We start from the raw sequence: 18,626 nt of genomic DNA, 5'->3' as shown, positions 1-18,626 counted from the left end.
GGCTACATTCACGAACTACGGAAATGTTAATTTGCATAACACACATTATTGGGCAAGTGAATAACCCATGTTGGTTGCGGCAAGTTGCACACCAAAAACCGTGGTCGGTGAATGTATGGTGTAGAATTTTAGAGGACAGAATTATAGGAAATGTTAATGGTAGGAAGTACAACACGTGTCTGCAACAAACATTAGGCCTGTTATTGGAAGAAAAACCTTTCGGAGCAAGGAACAGAATGTGGCACAAACGAGATAGGTGCCCGGCACATTTTTCGCTGATGGCTAAAAATTTCCAAATCGATGGATTGGACGCGGGGGAGATGTTTCGTGACTGGCTCGTTCGCCAGACTCGTCGCCTCTGGATTTTTTATTGTGAAGATTCGTAAAAGACACTGTTTATAAAGACGTTCCAACTACACCTTAAGTTATCCGAAGAGAATTGTCAGAGCATGTGCTTCGATAAGTGCCGAAGTGATAAGGCATACCACTCAATCCATGATATGAAGATTGCAGCACTGCATTGATACCAATGGTCATAACTTCGAACACCTTCTGTAAATGGACGTTCATGTCGCCTTTATGGCCTTCGTTGACGTTCAAAGACCTTACTGTTACACATTATTGGATTCGTTTCGATAGCCGCTATCAGAAAATAAATACCAAACTACAGCATCCCATTAAAAATAAAATAAAAAATTAAAAAAAAAAAAAGTTGACCTGCATATCTCCGACGCGACCAAGCAATAAAAACCCAACGTCACATCATGGCCCTCGTTGTCCCATGCAACTTTTGTCCCACAAACTTTTCAGCTCCTATCACACTTTCGGAGTTATTCTTGGTGCCAATACTCACCCTGTATAAGCTTGACGAAGTATGAAGCGATGTTTAATACGTGTCTGTTAACCGTTTGGCTTTTAAATTCTGCCTCTATTTTTACTACAGCATCAGTTTCACCTAACAAATCTATAATTTTCGAATAAAATCAGAATTAATCGTTGACAGTTTCAATTTTGCTACAAATTCTGTTTATTTTTAAGTAACAGACAGGAGGATAACTACGTACAACAAAAATGTTTTGTAGGCTACACATCTCTTTATACATCCTGACTCAGTTTCTAGACGGTTCACCAGTTCCAGTTTCTATGGGAATCTAGAAAAGACACTGATTCCATTCGCAACAAACAAAGCAATCGAAATGACACGACGCCTGATGGATCTGTAACACTCCTGTCGTACAGACAAACGCGGTTACGGTCGTAACTGACCAGCCGGCTACTAAGCAAGCCTTTCTTGCTGTTAAGACCTGACGCAACCACAACCATCCAGTGTAACTGAGGGTTCACTTAATTACAAGAAAGATAAAAAGATTTACTTAACTTTATGGACACATTTGCTAAACACTTCCCTGAAGTACAGTTCAAGCTAAGACAGGAACAGCACATTGGATGCTGCCAGCTTGATCGGAGCTCACGAACTGGGGAACAGTGTTCCTCTGCTCGGCGCTTGAGGGAGGGTTTTGGTTCCGCCGGCGCCTGCCATCCGTCCAAGAGGATTCCAGCGAGACATCGCTGACTTCTGTGCTGTCAACTCGAGTTGCGTGGTTTGGTGTGGCACCGCAACGTCTGGACGATGCCACACTTACGATAGTCTGTGGGCACGGGTTCCCAAACCTTTCCTTTGATGGAACACTTTGAGAATCTTGTAATTTGATGGACACCTTTTTTTTATTTTGAAGGTTAATATAATTTTTTAAAAAAATAAACTTTTATTCAGTGGATACTTCAATTTTAAATCATAACCAGTCACACAGAAAACGTAATAAATCTTTTAAAAATCAATTAGTATCGTCACAATATGGGGAAAAAGTCATATTATTAGCAGTTTATCGTGGAGCACTTGTTTTCACTTCCCACGAAACACGGTTTGGGAAAGCCTTGTCTACGGTAGGTAATGCTAGTTTTACAACTCTGCTCGGAAGCGTATATCACACTAATCGTCGTGAACGTAACGCAAAATAATACGTACCGTGTCTCGTTGGATTGAGGACAGGGTTTGATGGTCCGAACCTTTGCCACGCTAAGTAAATAAACATGCTGATCTCCATTTCCCATTTGGCAACCCTCGCCAGCGCGACTTTTTTCCCTTTCTTTCTTTTCGCTGACAGAGGGAAGTATTCACTGATGCCGGTCGGATTAGGCGGCTTTAAACTACTAGTTACATTTGCAGAGCGGCGCATCGACTTTCTGCCACAGCAGCTGAGCGGCAGACGTCGGCTGAAAATCCGTCACACGGCAAAGCATTCGCCAGCGAGACGAGGGGCGCACGTCAAATGGGGCGTGTTTACGCTGCTGTGCTTTCATGGCTTCCGCCCCGTGTGCACCGGTTCATAGAGTGCGCGCCCGCGCAAAGAGAAATGTGCCCAAGCCAGATCACAGGGATCGACTGCGTCCTAATTAGAAAAGCCAGTCCTCGCGGCAGTAAGTACGTATATCTGTGTGTGTGTGTGTGTGTGTATGTGTGTGTGTGTGTGTGTGTGTGCACTCGTTCTATGCCACGTACGAGGGGTTCGGAGGTACGTTTCGACAGAAAGCTGAATGCAATATCGCAATCTGCGGGTCACGAGTCCGTGGAGCTGTCAGTCAAAGACATTCTGCCATTTCTACCGTGGCAATTGAACCCTCTTTACATACGCGTGTCCAAAACTTTCAGAGGGAACAAAATTATTTCTGTGCGACGGCAAGGTTACTCTAGGCTGCACTAATTAATGCTAGATAATAATAAGAAAACAAGAGAGTGGTGTTACATAAGAATGCTGAAGATTAGATGGGGTTAATCGAATGGGAGGGAGGGAGGATCATGGCCAACCGCTGTGGACGAGCGGTTCTAGGCGCTTCAGTCCGGAACCGCGCTGCTGCTACGGTCGGAGGTTCGAATCCTGCCTCGGGCATGAATGTGTGTGATGTCCTTCGGTTAGTTAGGTTTAAGTAGTTCTAAGTCTAGGGGACTGATGACCTTAGATGTTTAGTCCCATAGTGCTTACAGCCATTTGAACCATTTGGACGATCATGGCACAACCTGGTTACAAAAACTGACACATTGGTGAACACAATAGATTGGTAAACACACGCTGAGTCATCAATAATTACTTAATTTGGTAATGGAGGGAAATGGGGACGGGGAGGAGGGTAAAAACTGTGACATATGTTCTGGTGGATTGGATCTAAGTACGATATGTATGATTCGAAAACTCTGCAGCGCTGACTCAGCTGCCTCTACCTACGGGTTTCATGTAACCCACAACGCTTTCAAATACCACCCGCAAGATTTTCGTATTCTCTCGCTCGCTACACGTAAATATTAGTCCTACAGAAAAAATTAACAAGCCCGTTCTGTAAGAAATTTAAAGTAGCTTGACCATGTACTGGAATACGTTTCCGCTGGAGGCCATAGTTTTCGAATCATCCAAGAAAGACGTATAAAAGTGACGTTCAAACGCTATTTTCTTGAATAACTCTAAAACTGTGGCCTTCACCGAAAACATATACCAGTACAACATCTAACTACATTAAATTTCCTATAAAAAGACCTTGTTCATTTTTTCTATATATATATATGCGCGTAGTGAGCGAGAGAATGCGAAAATCTCGTATGTGGTTTTTGAAGGTATGCAAGGATGCATAAAAACCACAGGTAGGGTCAGCTGAATCACCCAATAGGTTACGTATGTTTCACTACTTCTTTTGCGTGTAGGAACAAAAAGAAGTGCAGATGTCAAAAAGGGTTAACTTAATATCTATGTGCGTGTGTCCATGTGTGTCTGTGTGTTCAATTGGTGTATGTTGCGTACGGGCAGCGATGTGTTTCGACACAATACACTGTCAGAAATCGCAGTCTCTGGGTCAGACGCCCGTAGAAACGTGACCCACAGAAATACCGCCTGTTTTTAGTTTCGACCGTAGCCGTTAATGAGATACCTGTCTGAAATTTTAATTGTACTGAAATTCTATTCGTGGGATATGTTCCAACATACGCCTAGATCTCAATATTGTTAATTACACCGAAGCGCCAAAGAAACCGATATAGGCATGCGTATTCAGAGATATGTAAACATGCAGAATGCGGCTTGCGGTCGGCAACGCCTGTATAAGACAATAAGTGTCTGGCGCAGATGTTAAATCGTTTACTACTCCTATAATGACAGGTTATCAAGATTTAAGTGAGTTTGAACGTGGTGTCATAGTCGGCGACGAGCGATGGGACACAGCATCTCCGAGGTAGCGATGACGTGGCCATTTTCGCGTACGAACGTTTCGAGAGTGTAGTGGCAATATCAGGAATCCGGTAAAAGATCAAATCCCGATAGCGCTGCGGCCGGGAAAAGATCCTGCAAGAACGGGACCAACGACGACTGAAGAGAATCGTACAACGTGACAGAAGTGCAACCCTTTAGCAAATTGCTGCAGATTTCAGTCTTGGGCCATGAGCGAGCAAGTTTCAGCTGCGAACAATTCAAAGATATGGGCTTTCGTAGCCAAAGGCCCTCTCGTGTACCCATGATGACTCACAAAGCTTAACTCCTCGCCTGGGCTCGTCGACACCGTTATTGGACTGTTGATGATGCATGTCCGCAGGGGACTGTTCAAGCTTGTGGATGCTCTGTAATGGTGTGGGGTGTGTGCAGCTGGAGCAATATGGGACCCCTGATACGTCTAGATACGACTCTGACAGGTGACACGTACCTAAGCATCCAGTATGATCACATGCAACCATTCATGTCCTTTGTGAGTTCCGACTTACTTGGCAATTCCAGCAGGCCACTGCGACATCCCACACGTCCAGAATTACTACAGAGTGGCTCCAGGAACACTCTTCTAAGTTTAAACACTTCCGCTGGCCATCAAACTCCCCAGACGTGAACATTATTGAGCATATCTGGGATGCCTTGCAACGTGCTGTACAGAAGAGATCTCCGACCCCTCGTACTCTTACGGGTTTATAGACAGCCTTGCAGGATTCATGGTGTCAATTCCCTCCAGCACTTCCTCACACATTAGTCGAGCCCATGTCACGTCGTTTTTAAGATGTGATCAATTCTTCCTTGAATTAATTTCTACAGCGAGGATTTACAGCTTCACCTACCGGCTCCGTGCTGCAGTTCGTACGATGATGTCCCTCGCTGTGGGTAGCGCTACCGTGATGTAAACTGACAATGTGTGGCTTCTGATTGGAATGCAGGTAGCTGTCGTTAATACGTAAATGAAGTACAGGCATTAGAAAATCTTTCTGTAGTTATAGCGAATGTCGACCTCAAGAAGGCGTACTGTAGTCCTAAACGGAGAGATCAATTGGAAGGTCGAAGCTCAGGGGGTGTAGAATGTGCAGAGCTTCTGTTACCTGGAGGAAAAAATAACAGACAAATAACAGACCAACAATAGCTTAATATACGTCCCAAACGCTGCAGAAACTACGATATGTTGCCAAACCAATCAATGGAAAGAAAAACCTCTCTGCACTCCGAAACTGAGACATACATCAACACTGAGAAATACCGTACAGTACGCAACGTAGGCGACCACCTTGGACAAGAGAGCTTGTAATCCGCCTAAAGATTGAAGAATGAAATAAATGGAAAGATACAAGACGCACGAAAAAACAAGGGAAGTCTGCATAAATAGGTTGAGACAGGAGTTGTATGAGAGAGTTGGCCCAGTTTCAAGCATGATACTGAAAAGAAGAGTGACATCATAAGGATGGAGAGCTACACGTTGACCAACAAGACGTGGGGCGCAGCATGCTTTAAACAGTGGACAGTTGGGCGAAGGGACTGTCAAACAATTCGAATAAGAGAAAAAAATGCATACGCAGCAAATGCAGGATAGGAACACTGTGGAAGGTCATAAGTGGACTGATGCCACAATCAAAATTATGATGACGGAAGCAGAGAGAACCAGGAAGAGCGGGAGAATGAAGAGGTATTGGGAAGAAAGAAAAATTACTGAACAAGTCACCTGTTATCCTAAAGGGCCTAAACGGTCAAATAAATAAATAAATGGAAAAGAGGGATGCCACTGTGGCGAGTTTATCGTACATAAACACACGTGAACGTTACAGAAGAAAGCTTCTGGTGTTAAGGAACACAAGTAACTAGAAAATGGAAAATATCACGGCCTACGAGGAGTTCTCGGCCGACCGACTGACTGACTTGGTGCGCTACAGCTACTGCACAACATCGGACAATTTCGTACTTCCTCGGGCGTCTCCGTGCACGTCGTTCATGTGGCGAAACTTGACACGCACTGCAGTGTAATATTTCCACAATTTTGGGCAATGACTTGCCTTCCCTATGTGAAACAGTTGATATTGTAGTCAAAGTTTACACTCAAAGTAATGACTGCGTTTCGCCTGTGCTACGTGCCAATTCCGTTCCATACAGAACAGTCTGAAAAGCTTGTAAGGGTATTGCAGGATAGCTTGCGCTGGGAAATAAATGTCAATAAAAAATTCGATACGTTGTGCCGTTTCCGAGTAAATTAGCAATCAAGTTACCCGATCAGGCCGTCGCGCGCGCAAATTCAAGCGGCCCGCCACATACAATTAGATCAGTTGTTCTCATAGCGCAGACGATATCGCACGCGACTGCCCAGCGTTTTTGGCAGGTTCCATCCTTACTACCGCCCCAGGTCTAATTTTCGTATCGTTCTCTTGCCGTTTTTAGGAAACCACCTCAATTTGCGCGCGCAACGGATTGACTGGTTAACTTCAATGCTAAAGAACTCGGAAACGGCGCAACATATCCCCAGCACAACCTACCCTGCAACATTCTGATAAGCTTTTCAGACTGTTTCTGACCACTCCGAAGATACAGGGTGATTCGGGGTCTCTATCGCTGTGTTATAGATGGCCTTCAGTAACCACGCCCTAGAGTTTCATACTCTCTCACTCCATAAGTTGGAACTATTACTCCTACATAAAAAATAAGCAGGAACTGTTTGTGGTAAATTTAATATAGTTAAATTTTGTACTGGGTTAGTTTTCTTTGCAGGCCATGGTTTTCGAGTTATTCAAGAAAAACGTACAGAAGTAACCATCGGACGCACCTGCACCCCCGTTCATCCCTTACGAGGCAGGATTTCCAGTATGTTGTTCCTGGCACTACCTACTACCAGTGTACAAAAATTTCCGACTACACGAACTACTTCCGATATTCGACCTGTTTTGATCTCTACTGATTAGGTTATTAAGCCACCAGCCTAGTCGGATCTTTCGGTAACATTCATTTGAAGGTGACCCTGAGAGTAATGAATGAAAAACGAGTTTCGTTAACGTTACTCTGAAACTAAATACGTCGACAATTAGATCCAAACTTAAGCCTTACAAGCACAGTAGTTTCGCACTCAGAAGCCCTGACGAATACAACAATGTAATCGTTTATTTTATGATGGTAAAATTCGCAATATTGTTGAGAGAAGTTTACACAAACGTCAATTTTACAAATTTGTAGGTGCTCGAGTAAGCCGATGACGTAATAACGCCAGTCAATGAGGGCCAAAAAAGGCTGAGTGTGAAATAATTCGTACAGCGGTAGAAGGGAGTATTGGAATAGGGGTGTGTTCGAAGGTCTTTCGTATATTTTTCTTGGATAACTCGAAAACTACGACCTCGTGCTACAGAAGAATACTGAAGATTAGAGGAAGAGACGCAGTAGCTAATAAATTGTTACTCAATCGAGTCGGGACGCACCCTCATTCGGCGAGAAGCTGGAACATGTAAGTCAGCCAGGAACATTTCTGAACATGGTCTTCTTGCTGGTCCAGGTGTTACGGTGTGCATAAGCGTAATGACCTCCACATGTTTGAATACGGGCCACTCACCGGTTAATGTTATCGTGACACAGTAGGTCTTTTCAGAGGTGTATGCGTCCCTAACATTTTTTGTGGATCACAATGCACGACCGCATAGAACAGATCAGGTGGAGGAGGTCTTGGAACGAGATGATCTTCGGCGCACACACTGCCTGCCCTTTCCCCCTTTAGAGACCGGCCGCTTAGGAGAACATCGGGCCTAGAAAACCGACCACTTGTGCTGTTTCTAAGGCGCTACTGGCACATATGTAACTGATGTATCTTCCAAGAGTAATACGTACTTAAAAAAGACCAACCTCAAGATTTATTTTTCGTATTCACTTCAGTTCTTTGATAAAGTACACATTTAAAAATAATTATAACAGAAAGTATAATTAACGCTAAAAATAGTGCTAGGCGAGTTAGTGAGCAATTTCTTCCACTTAATGTTCCAAAGTATCTTGCTCACTCCACAACGTGACGCATTTGTAGCAGAACTGCAAAACCTAACGACTATGCGCGCGAAATAACGTCAATGCGATCACAATGCCTCAGCCATTCGCGACAGCAGCTGTTACATTAACTAATGTTTCTTTCGAAGTAGTTCTATAATTTGACAATAAAGGGCAGCACCCTAGTGAAGGGACAGGTAGCGAAACGTTCGTCTGCTGTTCTCATGCGCAGTGAGTCCAGTTTTCGAGGGACCGATGGCTCGCGCCTCGAGGAAACCGCGGGCCTACTTTTACTCGGACGCGGTCTTCACAACACGTTTATTTGTGGTCCGGGCTACGCTCGCGCTTGGTGTGCAAAGCGTTAAATGCCATCGACAACGTGTGGAATGAGTTGGGGAGACGACCATCCAGTTTTCAACCGCGCTGGTCGGGGAATGGAACGCCCTACCTCGAGAACTCTTGAAAAGATTGTTGCCAGCATGGTAGCACGTTGCATGGCATGGACCGCCGTGCGTGCTGACCACTAGACCACGGATCTTTGGGTTAAAATCTATTCCTTACCTTTGTTCGTAGTTGCACATAAACTTCTACTTGGGAGTTTCATGAGTAATTAACTGGAAAACCGCCAATTTTATAGCAACTTAAACAGACGATTTCAACGTTAACGCCTATTTTACCTTAAAAAACCCTTAAAGTTACTTATTTCTTTAATGTAACAGAAAATTCTCGTATTTTCAAAAAATTAGAATCGCTTATTAGGAACGAAGATCGGAGGACTGAAACCGATGTTTGGAAAAAATATCTGTAGCTCATAGAATCTTGGCCAAACTCCTGTTTCCACAAAGATATTCGTAGACCTCGGACTGACTTCAGCTGAAATAAAAAAATATTTACACTCAAAAATGGTTCAAATGGCTCTGAGCACTATGGGACTTAACTGCTGAGGTCATCAGTCCCCTAGAACTTAGAACTTCTTAAACCTAACTAACCTAAGGACATCACACACATCCATACCCGAGGCAGGATTCGAACCTGCGACCGTAGCAGTCGCGCGGTTCCAGACTGTAGCGCCTAGAACCGCTCGGCCACTCCGGCCGGCACTTGCACTTAAAGCTGCCTAAACATTGTAGTAAAAAGAAAAAACCCTCACCTCCAAATATACGAAGGTGAGGCCATGGTCGCATTATTGTTATCCACCCGTCGTACGTTATGTAGCAATGGACATACATTAAAAGTGCAACATATTCACTGTTCGAAATCTATTCTCGTTCCAGAAAGCGAATAGTTCAACTGAGAAAAATGCCGAAAACAGTAATTGTACGTAGCATCCTCTTTACAGCATTCCCGTCCAACATGCGCCGAAAGTATGACCCTGTCACATCCGTTGATGTACTACACGGTTAGACAACCTTTTTTTATCTGCGGGCCACTTTTGTGTCTCTGTTAGTAGTAAAATTTCCTAACCGCTTACCGACTCGACAGTAATGGTGATTTATATAGGAGGGAAGTAACTTTACTTTATGAAAATTATAAAGCAGATTTACAGCAAGTTGAAGTATATAATACTTGAGAATTATATAATAATACTTCCTTACCAAATACATTGTCCCATTTTTATTAGAAACCTACAGAAAATGTTTTTAAAACCCCTCCCGGCCACCAGCAAAGCTGGAACGTCGACTAGCATGTGGTGGGGACCACTGATATACAACATTCGTTTCTGGCATATGAATTAATACTGAGTGACACGAGCCACTGGTTTATCCGGCATTTATTAAATTTCATATTACACGTGTTTTACCATAAGGCTACTTAGTATTTTGGCAGGGGCCTTGCCGCAGCGGATACACCGGTTCCCGTCAGATCACCAAAGTTAAGCGCTGTCGGGTGTGGCCGGCACTTCGATGGGTGACCATCAGGGCCGCCATGCACTGCTGCCATTTGTCGGGATGCACTCAGCCTCGTGATGCCAATTGAGGGGCTACTCGACCGAATAGTAGCGGCTCTGGTCAAAGAAAACCATCGTAACGACCGGGAGAGCGGTGTGCTGACCCCACGCCCCTCCTATCCGCAGCTGAGGGTGACACAGCGGTCAGGTGATCCCGATGGGCCACTTGTTGCTTGCTTGCTTACTAAGTATCTTGTACTGTATTTTATCCTGGAAAACCTAAGAAGGTTTAGCCAGCCGCGGTGGCCGTGCGGTTCTAGCCGCTCCAGTCCGGAGCCGCGCTGCTGCTACGGTCGCAGGTTCGAATCCTGCCTCGGGCATGGGTGTGTATAATGTCCTTAGGTTAGTTAGGTTTAAGTAGTTCTAAGTTCTCGGGGACTGATGACCACAGCAGTTGAGTCCCATAGTGCTCAGAGCCATTTGAACCTAAGAAGGTTTGGGATCCTTTTGGACATTAAAGTAGTACATATAATGTTTCCTGTATTGTGAAACCGCGCATATTTTCATTTTCCTTGATTTTAATGAATAATAATATGCTTACTTGTGAGCATTGTGTATTTTACATTATGTTTAGTTATTCTGCATAATACTTTTTAAGGCCCTTGTTATGTTTCATACAGCCTAAATGAGGTACTGGAAGAGCCTAATTTAGGCGCCCAAAACGTGCTTTCCACAAACAAAAAATACGGTCTACTGATCACACACCCTACAGGGGACAATATTCCGCCGCCTGTGATGTGCAGGTGTCCGTAATCAAGCGCGATGACTTTAGTGTCATTATTGTCATATATTGTTCGCCTCATTGCGTATTTCTTCCAGTTACCTCCTATATTATACCACCGGTATAGCAGTTCTTTCCTTATGTGGTCCATCGAGGTGTGTTACTTGTCAGTGACTCATCGTGTGAAAGATACTTTCTTGCCCTTAACTTTTGCACCCCAGTGTGTATGACAGGCTTCTCACGCTGTTTAAGATCTTTATTTTCCATTTACATAACTTGTGGAGGCTGATACAGAGAAAAGTGCTTTATTACGTTGCCTCTTTGTGGCACTGAGGGTTCAGTCACATGTGACTGAACCCTCGAGCAAGTGGCCCGCGCTGGGGAAGGCGCCGTGCGCGCTGGCGCCAGCAATCCTGTGACGTCGGCAACTTTGGCGTGACGCAGCGGCTCTTTCAGGCGGCGGGACCCGTCAAGAGCGCCAGCTAATTGGCGGCTGGCGCGATGAAAGCGGACGGGGAGAGGTGCAGAGTTGGCAAAGAGGCGGCGCGCTCCTCTGTCTCTGCGACTGTCTGCAGTTTGACTGCCGGCTGAGTGACGGCTGGCCCGGGTTTTAAACTTCCGGTAATTGGGCCGCCACGTCGCCGGGCACAGAGGCAGCGAAAGGCGCCAGAGACACTTTGTCCGTCTGCTGCTGCTGGCGGAGCCCGCTCTGGCGATAAGCGGCGGCAGCCAAGTCCCTGGCGGAGGCGGCTGCCAATCGTCGGGTAAGAAGTCCAGCGCATCAACTGTCACACACGCGCAGCTTTCTTCTATTAACACCGGGACACAGTGCAGTTCTCCTATTCCTTCCTCCCTTTTAGAATGTGCCGCAGTTTCAGTTTTAGTCGAGTTTCACAGTCATAAAATGCTGAAAAGCTGAAAATCAACCAAAGTAAAATAACGCTAATGGAAAGTAGTCGAATTAAATCAGGTGGTGCTGAGGAAATTAGATTAGGAAAGGAGGTACTTAAACAATTAGAAAAGTTTTGCCGTTTTTGATGGAAAATTTCTAACGATGTTGGAAGTAGAGAGGATATAAAATGCAGAAACGAACTTCTCAAAAAACAAGTTACCGCCGAATACAAACTTAAATATTACGCAGTCTTCCTGAAAATGTTACAGTGTGTAGTCTTCAACAGAAACGGAATGTGGACGACAAGCACTTCAGACAAGACCATAATAGAAGCTTTTGAAATGCGGTGCTACAGAAGAATGCTGAAGATCGGATGGGGTGAGCCAGTAACGACGAGGCATGTAACCGAACCGGAAAAACAGTAAATTTATCAGACACCGTGACGGTAAGAAGGGACCGGTTCATAAGACACGTCCTGACTCACCAAGAGGTCGTTAATTTGATGGAGGAGAGAAGTATGCGGAGTAATAACTCCTGATGGAGGTGTAAACTTAACCCTCTATTGCTTGATGTTGGCATTCGGCAACAAATCGAAAATTTATGTATAATGTTAAGGAAACCGATCGTATATGTATGACGTTGCCAGCTGGCAAAACAAGCAGTATAGTTGCATAAGCTAAAGTGTGTTTGGCGTCTTCATGTTGGCAGAAACTGTTACGGAGTAAAGTTGAGCGCCGGCACGCCAGTCAGGAACGATAGAGCAGAGAGGCCTGTGAAGACGTCAGCCAATCGCAAGCTGAACGACCCCTCTCCAGGACGACAACGCGACACCAGCGGCCCCTATGTGGAGACGTCATAAGCGCAGCTCCCAGCCAGCTGAAGAGTAGCTTCAAGACTAGAGACTTCGATAGTAGCGTCAACGCCCGTTACTTTGCTTGTATTGTCTATGTAACACGGACTTGGGAACTATTTCTTATTCTGTCTGTAGCCATTTGCTTGCGACACGTCTGTGTAACACAAAGTTACGTATTGTATTTGTTCACTTTGTAATAAAACTCGTTAATACGATTTGTTTGAATTGTTTGTCTAGCGAACCGATAAGGCAGCCTTCCTAGACCGCAAATATAGGACGACTAGGCTGGATTTAACAGGAACAGTTCAAAATCGGTAATCCTTGCGGAAGGCTGAGTGTACGTAAAAGTTCGCGAAACCATTTGAAAGGGTGAATTATTTCTGTCACTTCCATCACATCTACTTTGATTTTTAAAGCGCGTAAAACTATTCTTAATGATAGTATGCAATGAGATTCACTGTCTCTGTAACGAGTCCCCCCCCCCCCCCCCCCCAAAAAAAAAAAAATAATCACGCAATAGAGGGTTAAATATAGTGAGCTTGTTCAAATGGGTGTAGGCTGAAGTAATTACACACAGATGAAGAGGCTTGAACAACATAGAACTGGCTTCGATAGGTGTATCAAACTACTCTTCGGAATATGGATCACAAAAACGAAATACACATTTATTTGAAAATTACTTAACTAGAGTCAAATACTGGTCCACGGTCCTGCCGGAGAAGGGAACTATACTGTCCACGGACAGTGTCCTAAACCTAGTGACCGTCAGTTCCTTCTATCGGTAGGGCTGGCACTAGCTTTGTCACGCATGGGTCTTCGACTTGACTAACTGCAGCATTTTTGTCGTTCACCGCCTCTCTGCTCTCGAAGAGTGAGCCATCAGCGTACAATGCGACGACACATCGACCCACTACGCAGCTCCTTCTTGCCTCCTCAGCTGCTTCGTTGGCTTAATCGCTTCCCCCTGCCCCCACTAGCCAGTTTTCCTTTCTTCTTCATTTTGATATTGGATTTCAGCCTCGTCCGGTGTGGGCCGCAACGAATTCCTCTCTGTCTCTTGTGAAGCCAGAGTTTTCATCCAAAATCTCAATTACTTATTCGATATATTCCAATCTCTGTTTCCTCCTACAGTTTTTATCCTTCACACCTCCCTTCAGTATTATGGACATTATTCCCTGATGTATTAACACATGACCTATCATCATGTCCCTTCCCCGTGTCAGTATTTTCCACTTGTTTCTCACCTTACTTCTTATCTTATCTGTCCACAAACCGTTGAACATCCTTCTGTAGCACAACATCTCAAACTCTCCGATTTTCCCTCTGTCCATGACTCACTATCATACAATGCTATGCTATAAACGTTCATTCTTAGAAATTTCTTCGTCAAATTAAGATCTACGTTTGATAGAGGGAGACTGCTTTGGCTCGGGAATGCTCTCTTTGCCTTTGCTACTCATTTTTTGTTGGCACTGTTTCGTCCATGATGAGTTATTTCGCTTCTCAGATGTCAATATTCCTTCACTCCAACTACTTCTTGGTACCCCAACTTCGATGTTAAACTTTCTCGCTATTCTCATTTAAGCTGCTTTTCATTACTTTTGTCCGTTTCCGCTTCACTATCTATCAATCCACATTCTGTATTCAGCAGCCTGCTCATTCCATTCAACAGATCCTGTAGTTCTTCTTCGCCTTCACTGACGACACCAATGTCATTGGAGTAGGGTGTCCATTCGTCCCGTTTTCCTTGGGACAGCCCCGTTTTTTACCAAAATGTCCCGCTGTCCCGAAAGTTTTTTTGGGGACGCTCAAATGTCCCGTTTTTTATGATTCCGCTTGGCTACAGTATTTTACGCTACTGGTTGTTTGACTTGCTATTAACTGCGCAATTATTTACGCTAGGAAGTGTGTGACGACTTTCAGCATACCCCAAACATGTACCGAACTGTCAAAAATCGCAAGTAATTTTAAACGCACTATAGGTTACGAATAACAACGAAGATTCTTCTTTTCTAAATCGATCCACTGAATCCGTCCTTTCGGTCCCGACATACTCTACACCACTGATACTTGCTCTCTGGCTTTCGTTAATGTTTTGCACTGTGCAATCACTGTTTCATTATGCCAAAACGAAAGTGTAATTTTAACAACAATATAAAAAGCGAGTTTCCTTTTATCACTGGTAGTGGAGAAACTGTAGAATGTACGTTGTGCAGATCAAAATTTGCTATTGGTCATGCTGGAAGGTCTGACATTATGCATCACATTAAGACGAAGAAACATCGCATGAGTGATCAAACGAAAAGAGCAAATAAATGCGTGAGTGACTACTATGTAAACTTAAAATCAGTAGCAGAAATGGATAGGCAGTTGGCAGCACAAGAAGCTACGTTTTCATACCGCAGTGCAATGTATTTAAGTCAATGGACTGTACTACAGATTTGTTAAAAAACTTTTTAATCTTAAATTCACATGTGGACACACAAAATGTAATGCAATCATTTCAAATGTTACTGTGCCGTATGCAGCTCAGCAGGTTTTAAATGAACTGAAAAGTGCTCGATTCATTTCTGTAATGATTGATACATCGAATCATCTGGATTTGAAGTTGGTTCCTCTCCTTATGAGGTATTTTAACCCTGAAAATGGCATCACGGTGAAAGTGCTCGAATTGGTTAATTTAGCTGGAGAAACTTCAGATTTACTTCAGAATTATGTGCTGGAGGTTTTAAAGAAATATGATCTTGATGGAAAGGTGATTGCAGTTTCTAACACCAATTTTGGTGGTAAGCAGAGGAAAGGAAAAAACAATTTGTTCTATAAACTGCAACAGAACACAGTGAATAATATAGTAGGTGTTGGCGGCTGTCCAGCACATGTGGTGCACAATTCCTTACCTGGCTCAGATTGCCTACCCATCGACTGCCAATTAATTGTAAATAAAATCTACCAGCATTTCCATATATATACAGTAAGGGTTGAATCTCTGAAGACATTCTGTACGTTTACCGATGCTGAATACAAAACTGTACTTGGGCACAGCAAGACAAGGTGGCTATCTCTGCTGCCAGCATTGCAAAGAATTGTAGGGATATTTCCTGCTTCGAAATCATATTTCATTTCCCTTGATAAGTGTCCTGTTATCCTTAAACAATTCTTTGATAACCCTGTGTCTATTGTTCGTCTACATTTTCTTGTTAGCCAGCTAAAACCTTTTTCCACAACAATTAAATATATTGAGAAACAAGAAATCAAAATAGTGGAAGTTTGTCAAGAAATAAACAAATTATTGGGCAAATTACAATGTAGAAAATCTGAAAGAGATCTCACATCCTTTGTACATGAGACTCTAAGAAAGCTGGAAGAAGAGGCTGAAATTACTGTAGAACAATTTCATATTTATGCTGACATCTTCTATGACTCTTGCATTGAGTATATTAAAGAATGATGTTTACCATTTCTCACACCTTTTAAAGCATTTGACTGGGTTAATACTGAAAAGGAGCAGCTACTGCTGTGTCTTTGTTAAAAGTATTGCACCAAATTTTCATGTTGATGAAGATGAACTGTTCGATGAATTTTCATATGCACAGAACTTCATAAAAGTGAAGAAGGAGACAAAGAACGTGTTAGTGCAACGTGGCGTAAAATATTTGCTTATTTCAAAAGTAAAAACATTAACATGAAAAACATGATTCATTTGGTGGAGTTTTGTCTGGCAATTCCTGGATCAAATGCTGCTGTGGAACGTGTGTTTTCGTTAGTGAACTCTTTGTGGTCAGATGAAAAAAACAGAATTAAAGTTGAAACACAATTTAATGGTGTATCGTGTACTGACTTTTATGATACAATTTCAAACGAAAATGCACTTCTTGATAAAGTACATAAAAGTGAAAAGTACGGTGATGGTGTGGCAGAATAATTGTAAAAAGTGATTTGGGATCATCTGAGCGCACGTTGTAAAGGTGAACTTGTATGTGTATTAAATTTAGTCAATACAATATTTATGTACCGCTTTTTTTATTCATTGTCCCAGGTTTTTCTCTAATTTGTTTTAAATGTCCCCTTTTTCAATGAAAATGAAATGGACACCCTACATTAGAGTATGTTATCACAGATATCCGTTCACTCTAAATATTAATCCCCACTCTTGAACTTTTATTTCTGTACTGCTTCTTTCATGTACAAATTGAACAGTAGGGGTGTAAGACTCCATCGCTACCTTGCATCATTTCTAGTCGCAGCACTTCGTTCTCGGTCTCCCATTCGTATTGTTCTGTATTCTCAACAATGTCTCTTGTCTTGCGCAAGCAGCATAAAATATGTCTCATAACGACATGATTATTAGAACAGATGCACCAAAAGATCTGCTTATAATAACTAATCTTAATTTACGACAGACTGTTTGGGCATTTATCACCATTGTCAAATAGGTCTAGACTGATGTGACGTCCATAATTACATCGTCAGTGAACTGTCTTGTAACTGTCACTGTTTTAATTTTCAGTATATTTAGCCTATTTTGCATCTCATTAAAACAATGGCAGTTACAAGACAATTCACTGACGACGTAATACGGAAGTGACAACACTAGACGTACTTGACAATGGCGCCGCTAAATGCGGAAACGGTCTGTTGTGAATAAAGATTAGTTATTATAAGCAGCTATTTTTGTGAATCTATTCTAATAAAGTTCTGTATTGCTTTTGCACATATTCTACACCGCTCACTTACGTTAATGCGACCATCGCCTACGTTTGACGTCAACGTGTAACAACCACTCACAGACGGCAGGTGGCACCACTAGCAGTGGAGGATATGTAAAGCGTGTCAGGGAGACGCGAAAAAAAAGTGAAGTCGTTTTTGTAATGCGGAAACGCAGCTTCTTATCTGACGTCCGAAAGGGCATGATCGTCGGCTTTCGGGCCGAGGGTGGAAGCATTTTCGAAACGGCTATGTTTGTAAACTGTTCACTTGCCACCGTGATTTAAGTACACCGTGTATGGCAAAATGGCGCCGTATACAAGACGGACGCCGAGACAGCTAAGGTTCAGGACGGGCCGCAAGGACGGGGGTGGACGAGGCCTACGGAGACGTGTGCGGGCGAATAGACGTGCACCCGTAGAGTTACCGGCCGCCCAGGTGAACCAAGGGGCTAGTAGAAAAGATTCCTCAACGACCGTTCAGCAAACGTTGCTGTGTACTGCCTTCCGCATCAAGTGCCTGGTTTGTGCAAGCACGCTGAGTGCTGTTCACTGGCAGTGAAGGCTGGACTTTGGACGCAACTGGATTCACTAACTGGCGATAGGTGGCCTTTTCAGATTAATCACGTTTTATGTTCCATCAGACAGATGGCAATACGGATGTATGGCCGTGCAGCAATCGTCGGAAGTGTCCAGGGTGAGAAGCAAGCGTTATGGTTCTGGATGTTTTCCAGGCGTTCCTTGAGTCATCTCGTCATTCTGCAAAGCGCAATGGATCGTAAGTATTCATCCATCCTTGGCGACCATGTCAACCCCTAAAAGCAGTTTGCTTTTCCAAGGCGTGATAGCATCTACACTACTGGCCATTAAAATTGCTACACCACGAAGATGACGTGCTACAGACGCGAAATTTAACCGACAGGAAGAAGATGCTGTGATATGCAAATCATTAGCTTTTCAGAGCATTCATACAAGGCTGGCGCCGGTGGCGACACCTACAACGTGCTGACATGAGGAAAGTTTCCAACCGATTTCTCATACACAAACAGCAGATGACCGGCGTTGCCTGGTGAAACACTGTTGTGATGCCTCGTGTAACGAGGGGAAATGCGTACCATCACTTTTCCGACTTTGATAAAGGTCCGATTGTAGCCTATCGTGATTGCGGTTTATCGTATCGCGACATTGCTGCTCGCGTTGGTCGAGATCCAATGA

General features: G+C 43.6%; 1 protein-coding gene and 1 pseudogene across 4 annotated transcripts in view; one reads left to right on the top strand and one right to left on the bottom strand.

Annotated features, from left to right (window-relative positions):
* The window catches only part of LOC124551302 (fasciclin-2), a 913,050-nt gene that overhangs the window by 257,164 nt on the left and 637,260 nt on the right, over window positions 1–18,626 (bottom strand). The window lies entirely within an intron of this gene.
* LOC124551598 lies at window positions 10,117–10,234 on the top strand (annotated as a pseudogene).

The sequence above is a fragment of the Schistocerca americana genome, chromosome 9 (genome assembly GCF_021461395.2).
Source record: "Schistocerca americana isolate TAMUIC-IGC-003095 chromosome 9, iqSchAmer2.1, whole genome shotgun sequence".
Classification (NCBI taxonomy): Eukaryota; Metazoa; Arthropoda; class Insecta; order Orthoptera; family Acrididae; genus Schistocerca; species Schistocerca americana.
Note: the sequence above shows the minus strand (reverse complement) of the source record. Positions and strands in the feature narration are given on the sequence as shown.